The sequence below is a fragment of the Lotus japonicus genome, chromosome 4 (assembly GCF_012489685.1).
Source record: "Lotus japonicus ecotype B-129 chromosome 4, LjGifu_v1.2".
In the NCBI taxonomy this organism is placed as follows: Eukaryota; Viridiplantae; Streptophyta; class Magnoliopsida; order Fabales; family Fabaceae; genus Lotus; species Lotus japonicus.
In genome coordinates this window covers 58,736,492-58,744,125 of record NC_080044.1, presented here as the reverse complement: position 1 = coordinate 58,744,125, position 7,634 = coordinate 58,736,492, and positions in this window count along the sequence as shown.

Below are 7,634 nucleotides of genomic sequence, written 5' to 3'. Positions count from 1 at the left end.
AACGAGCTACAACTTTGAAAGAGAACTTTTGTGAAGTTTCGACTTTTTGGAGGGTCCCGCGATTGTCGGAAGCTGTGAGATGCTGCCGCTCAAAACATCAAATTCTCGACACAGTCTGCAATGAAAGGGTCACACCTCAGGCTACAAGTCGCGAAATTTCAGTCTGATTGAGGCCTCGCGGAGCTAACGTAACGAGCTACAGCTTTGAAAAAGAACTTTTGTGAAGTTTCGACTTTTGGAGGGTCCCGCGATTGTCGGAAGCTGTAGATGCGGCCGCTCAATAAAATCAAATTATCGACACAGTCTGCAATGAAAGGATCACACCTCAGGCTACAAGTCACAAAATTTCAGTCTGATTGAGGCCTCGCGGAGCTAACGTAATGAGTTACAACTTTGAAAAAGAACTTTTGTGAAGTTTCGACTTTTTGCAGGGTCCCGCGATTGTCGGAAGCTGTGAGATGCTGTCGCTCAAGAACATCAAATTCTTGACACAGTCTGGAATGAAAGGATCACACGTCAGGCTACATGTCGCGAAATTTCAGTCTGATTGAGGCCTCGCGTTGCTAACTTAACGAGCTACAACTTTGGAAAAGAACTTTTGTGAAGTTTCGACTTTTAGGAAGGTCCCGTGATTGTCGGAAGCTGTGAGATGCTGCCGCTCAAGAACATCAAATTCTCGACACAGTCTGCAATGAAAGGATCACACCTCAGGCTACAAGTCGCGAAATTTCAGTCTGATTGAGGCCTCGCGGAGCTAACGTAACGAGCTACAGCTTTGAAAAAGAACTTTTGTGAAGTTTCGACTTTTTGGAGGGTCCCGCGATTGTCGGAAGCTGTGGATGCGCCGCTCAAGAACATCAAATTCTCGACACAGTCTGCAATGAAAGGATCACACCTCAGGCTAAAGTCGCGAAATTTCAGTCTGATTAAGGCCTCGCGGAGCTAACGTAACGAGCTACAACTTTGGAAAAGAACTTTTGTGAAGTTTCGACTTTTTGGAGGGTCCCGCGATTGTCGGAAGCTGTGAGATGCTGCCGCTCAAAACATCAAATTCTCGACACAGTCTGCAATGAAAGGATCACACCTCAGGCTACAAGTCGCGAAATTTCAGTCTGATTGAGGCCTCGCGGAGCTAACGTAACGAGCTACAACTTTGAAAGAGAACTTTTGTGAAGTTTCGACTTTTTGGAGGGTCCCGCGATTGTCGGAAGCTGTGAGATGCTGCCGCTCAAGAACATCAAATTCTCGACACAGTCTGCAATGAAAGGATCACACCTCAGGCTACAAGTCGCGAAATTTCAGTCTGATTGAGGCCTCGCGGAGCTAACGTAACGAGCTACAGCTTTGAAAAAAACTTTTGTGAAGTTTCGACTTTTGGAGGGTCCGCGATTGTCGGAAGCTGTTAGATGCGGCCGCTCAATAAAATCAAATTATCGACACAGTCTGCAATGAAAGGATCACACCTCAGGCTACAAGTCGCAAAATTTCAGTCTGATTGAGGCCTCGCGGAGCTAACGTAATGAGTTACAACTTTGAAAAAGAACTTTTGTGAAGTTTCGACTTTTTGCAGGGTCCCGCGATTGTCGGAAGCTGTGAGATGCTGTCGCTCAAGAACATCAAATTCTGACACAGTCTGGAATGAAAGGATCACACGTCAGGCTACATGTCGCGAAATTTCAGTCTGATTGAGGCCTCGCGTTGCTAACTTAACGAGCTACAACTTTGGAAGAGAACTTTTGTGAAGTTTCGACTTTTAGGAAGGTCCCGTGATTGTCGGAAGCTGTGAGATGCTGCCGCTCAAGAACATCAAATTCTCGACACAGTCTGCAATGAAAGGATCACACCTCAGGCTACAAGTCGCGAAATTTCAGTCTGATTGAGGCCTCGCGGAGCTAACGTAACGAGCTACAGCTTTGAAAAAGAACTTTTGTGAAGTTTCGACTTTTTGGAGGGTCCCGCGATTGTCGGAAGATGTTAGATGCGGCCGCTCAATAACATCAAATTATCGACACAGTCTGCAATGAAAGGATCACACCTCAGGCTACAAGTCGCAAAATTTCAGTCTGATTGAGGCCTTGTGGAGCTAACGTAACGAGCTACAACTTTGAAAAAGAACTTTTGTGAAGTTTCGACTTTTTGCAGGGTCCCGCGATTGTCGGAAGCTGTGGATGCTGTCGCTCAAGAACATCAAATTCTCGACACAGTCTGGAATGAAAGGATCACACGTCAGGCTAAAGGTCGCGAAATTTCAGTCTGATTAAGGCCTCGCGTTGCTAACTTAACGAGCTACAACTTTGGAAAAGAACTTTTGTGAAGTTTCGACTTTTAGGAAGGTCCCGTGATTGTCGGAAGCTGTGAGATGCTGCCGCTCAAAAACATCAAATTCTCGACACAGTCTGCAATGAAAGGATCACACCTCAGGCTACAAGTCGCGAAATTTCAGTCTGATTGAGGCCTCGCGGAGCTAACGTAACGAGCTACAACTTTGAAAGAGAACTTTTGTGAAGTTTCGACTTTTTGGAGGGTCCCGCGATTGTCGGAAGCTGTGAGATGCTGCCGCTCAAAAACATCAAATTCTGACACAGTCTGCAATGAAAGGTCACACCTCAGGCTACAATCGCGAAATTTCAGTCTGATTGAGGCCTCGCGGAGCTAACGTAACGAGCTACAACTTTGAAAAAGAACTTTTGTGAAGTTTCGACTTTTGGAGGGTCCCGCGATTGTCGGAAGCTGTTAGATGCGGCGCTCAATAAAATCAAATTATCGACACAGTCTGCAATGAAAGGATCACACCTCAGGCTACAAGTCACAAAATTTCAGTCTGATTGAGGCCTCGCGGAGCTAACGTAATGAGTTACAACTTTGAAAAAGAACTTTTGTGAAGTTTCGACTTTTTGCAGGGTCCCGCGATTGTCGGAAGCTGTGAGATGCTGTCGCTCAAGAACATCAAATTCTTGACACAGTCTGGAATGAAAGGATCACACGTCAGGCTACATGTCGCGAAATTTCAGTCTGATTGAGGCCTCGCGTTGCTAACTTAACGAGCTACAACTTTGGAAAGAACTTTTGTGAAGTTTCGACTTTTAGGAAGGTCCCGTGATTGCGGAAGCTGTGAGATGCTGCCGCTCAAGAACATCAAATTCTCGACACAGTCTGCAATGAAAGGATCACACCTCAGGCTACAAGTCGCGAAATTTCAGTCTGATTGAGGCCTCGCGGAGCTAACGTAACGAGCTACAGCTTTGAAAAAGAACTTTTGTGAAGTTTCGACTTTTTGGAGGGTCCCGCGATTGTCGGAAGCTGTTAGATGCGGCCGCTCAATAAAATCAAATTATCGACACAGTCTGCAATGAAAGGATCACACCTCAGGCTACAAGTCGCAAAATTTCAGTCTGATTAAGGCCTCGCGGAGCTAACGTAATGAGTTACAACTTTGAAAAAGAACTTTTGTGAAGTTTCGACTTTTTGCAGGGTCCCGCGATTGTCGGAAGCTGTGAGATGCTGTCGCTCAAGAACATCAAATTCTCGACACAGTCTGGAATGAAAGGATCACACGTCAGGCTACATGTCGCGAAATTTCAGTCTGATGAGGCCTCGCGTTGACGAGCTACAACTTTGGAAGAGAACTTTTGTGAAGTTTCGACTTTTAGGAAGGTCCCGTGATTGTCGGAAGCTGTGAGATGCTGCCGCTCAAGAACATCAAATTCTCGACACATTCTGCAATGAAAGGATCACACCTCAGGCTACAAGTCGCGAAATTTCAGTCTGATTGAGGCCTCGCGGAGCTAACGTAACGAGCTACAGCTTTGAAAAGAACTTTTGTGAAGTTTCGACTTTTTGGAGGGTCCCGCGATTGTCGGAAGCTGTTAGATGCGGCCGCTCAATAACATCAAATTATCGACACAGTCTGCAATGAAAGGATCACACCTCAGGCTACAAGTCGCAAATTTCAGTCTGATTGAGGCCTTGCGGAGCTAACGTAACGAGCTACAACTTTGAAAAAGAACTTTTGTGAAGTTTCGACTTTTTGCAGGGTCCCGCGATTGTCGGAAGCTGTGAGATGCTGTCGCTCAAGAACATCAAATTCTCGACACAGTCTGGAATGAAAGGATCACACGTCAGGCTAAAGGTCGCGAAATTTCAGTCTGATTAAGGCCTCGCGTTGCTAACTTAACGAGCTACAACTTTGGAAAAGAACTTTTGTGAAGTTTCGACTTTTAGGAAGGTCCCGTGATTGTCGGAAGCTGTGAGATGCTGCCGCTCAAAAACATCAAATTCTCGACACAGTCTGCAATGAAAGGATCACACCTCAGGCTACAAGTCGCGAAATTTCAGTCTGATTGAGGCCTCGCGGAGCTAACGTAACGAGCTACAACTTTGAAAGAGAACTTTTGTGAAGTTTCGACTTTTTGGAGGGTCCCGCGATTGTCGGAAGCTGTGAGATGCTGCCGCTCAAAAACATCAAATTCTCGACACAGTCTGCAATGAAAGGATCACACCTCAGGCTACAAGTCGCGAAATTTCAGTCTGATTGAGGCCTCGCGGAGCTAACGTAACGAGCTACAGCTTTGAAAAGAACTTTTGTGAAGTTTCGACTTTTGGAGGGTCCCGCGATTGTCGGAAGCTGTTAGATGCGGCCGCTCAATAAAATCAAATTATCGACACAGTCTGCAATGAAAGGATCACACCTCAGGCTACAAGTCGCAAAATTTCAGTCTGATTGAGGCCTCGCGGAGCTAACGTAATGAGTTACAACTTTGAAAAAGAACTTTTGTGAAGTTTCGACTTTTTGCAGGGTCCCGCGATTGTCGGAAGCTGTGAGATGCTGTCGCTCAAGAACATCAAATTCTTGACACAGTCTGGAATGAAAGGATCACACGTCAGGCTACATGTCGCGAAATTTCAGTCTGATTGAGGCCTCGCGTTGCTAACTTAACGAGCTACAACTTTGGAAAAGAACTTTTGTGAAGTTTCGACTTTTAGGAAGGTCCCGTGATTGTCGGAAGCTGTGAGATGCTGCCGCTCAAGAACATCAAATTCTCGACACAGTCTGCAATGAAAGGATCACACCTCAGGCTACAAGTCGCGAAATTTCAGTCTGATTGAGGCCTCGCGGAGCTAACGTAACGAGCTACAGCTTTTGAAAAAGAACTTTTGTGAAGTTTCGACTTTTTGGAGGGGTCCCGCGATTGTCGGAAGCTGTTAGATGCGGCCGCTCAATAACATCAAATTATCGACACAGTCTGCAATGAAAGGATCACACCTCAGGCTACAAGTCGCAAAATTTCAGTCTGATTGAGGCCTTGCGGAGCTAACGTAACGAGCTACAACTTTGAAAAAGAACTTTTGTGAAGTTTCGACTTTTTGCAGGGTCCCGCGATTGTCGGAAGCTGTGAGATGCTGTCGCTCAAGAACATCAAATTCTCGACACAGTCTGGAATGAAAGGATCACACGTCAGGCTAAAGGTCGCGAAATTTCAGTCTGATTAAGGCCTCGCGTTGCTAACTTAACGAGCTACAACTTTGGAAAAGAACTTTTGTGAAGTTTCGACTTTTAGGAAGGTCCCGTGATTGTCGGAAGCTGTGAGATGCTGCCGCTCAAAAACATCAAATTCTCGACACAGTCTGCAATGAAAGGATCACACCTCAGGCTACAAGTCGCGAAATTCAGTCTGATTGAGGCCTCGCGGAGCTAACGTAACGAGCTACAACTTGAAAGAGAACTTTTGTGAAGTTTCGACTTTTTGGAGGGTCCCGCGATTGTCGGAAGCTGTGAGATGCCACCGCTCAAGACATCAATTCTCGACACAGTCTGCAATGAAAGGATCACACCTCAGGCTACAAGTCGCGAAATTTCAGTCTGATTGAGGCCTCGCGGAGCTAACGTAACGAGCTACAGCTTTGAAAAGAACTTTTGTGAAGTTTCGACTTTTTGGAGGGTCCCGCGATTGTCGGAAGCTGTTAGATGCGGCCGCTCATAAAATCAAATTATCGACACAGTCTGCAATGAAAGGATACACCTCAGGCTACAAGTCGCAAATTTCAGTCTGATTGAGGCCTCGCGGAGCTAACGTAATGAGTTACAACTTTGAAAAAGAACTTTTGGTGAAGTTTCGACTTTTTGCAGGGTCCCGCGATTGTCGGAACTGTGAGATGCTTCGCTCAGAACATCAAATTCTCGACACAGTCTGGAATGAAAGGATCACACGTCAGGCTACATGTCGCGAAATTTCAGTCGATTGAGGCCGCGTTGCTAACTTAACGAGCTACAACTTTGGAAGAGAATTTTGTGAAGTTCGACTTTTAGGAAGTCCCGTGATTGTCGGAAGCGTGAGATGCTGCGCTCAAGAACATCAAATTCTCGACACATCTGCAATGAAAGGATCACACCTCAGGCTACAAGTCGCGAAATTTCAGTCTGATTGAGGCCTCGCGGAGCTAACATAACGAGCTACAGCTTTGAAAAAGAACTTTTGTGAAGTTTCGACTTTTGGAGGGTCCCGCGATTGTCGGTAGCTGTTAGATGCGGCCGCTCCAATAACATCAAATTATCGACACAGTCTGCAATGAAAGGATCACACCTCAGGCTACAAGTCGCAAAATTTCAGTCTGATTGAGGCCTTGCGGAGCTAACGTAACGAGCTACAACTTTGAAAAAGAACTTTGTGAAGTTTCGACTTTTTGCAGGGGTCCCGCGATTGTCGGAAGCTGTGAGATGCTGTCGCTCAAGAACATCAAATTCTCGACACAGTCTGGAATGAAAGGATCACACGTCAGGCTAAAGTCGCGAAATTTCAGTCTGATTAAGGCCTCGCGTTGCTAACTTAACGAGCTACAACTTTGGAAAAGAACTTTTGTGAAGTTTCGACTTTTAGGAAGGGTCCCGTGATTGTCGGAAGCTGTGAGATGCTGCCGCTCAAAAACATCAAATTCTCGACACAGTCTGCAATGAAAGGATCACACCTCAGGCTACAAGTCGCGAAATTTCAGTCTGATTGAGGCCTCGCGGAGCTAACGTAACGAGCTACAGCTTTGAAAAAGAACTTTTGTGAAGTTTCGACTTTTTTGAGGTCCCGCGATTGTCGGAAGCTGTTAGATGCCGCCGCTCAAAAAAAATCAAATTATCGACACAGTCTGCAATGAAAGGATCACACCTCAGGCTACAAGTCGCAAATTTCAGTCTGATTGAGGCCTCGCGGAGCTAACGTAATGAGTTACAACTTTGAAAAAGAACTTTGTGAAGTTTCGACTTTTGCAGGTCCCGCGATTGTCGGGAAGCTGTGAGATGCTGTCGCTCAAGAACATCAAATTCTCGACACAGTCTGGAATGAAAGGATCACACGTCAGGCTACATGTCGCGAAATTTCAGTCTGATTGAGGCCTCGCGTTGCTAACTTAACGAGCTACAACTTTGGAAGAGAACTTTTGTGAAGTTTCGACTTTTAGGAAGGTCCCGTGATTGTCGAAGCTGTGAGATGCTGCCGCTCAAGAACATCAAATTCTCGACACATTCTGCAATGAAAGGATCACACCTCAGGCTACAAGTCGCGAAATTTCAGTCTGATTGAGGCCTCGCGGAGCTAACGTAACGAGCTACAGCTTTGAAAAAAACTTTTGTGAAGTTTCGACTTTTT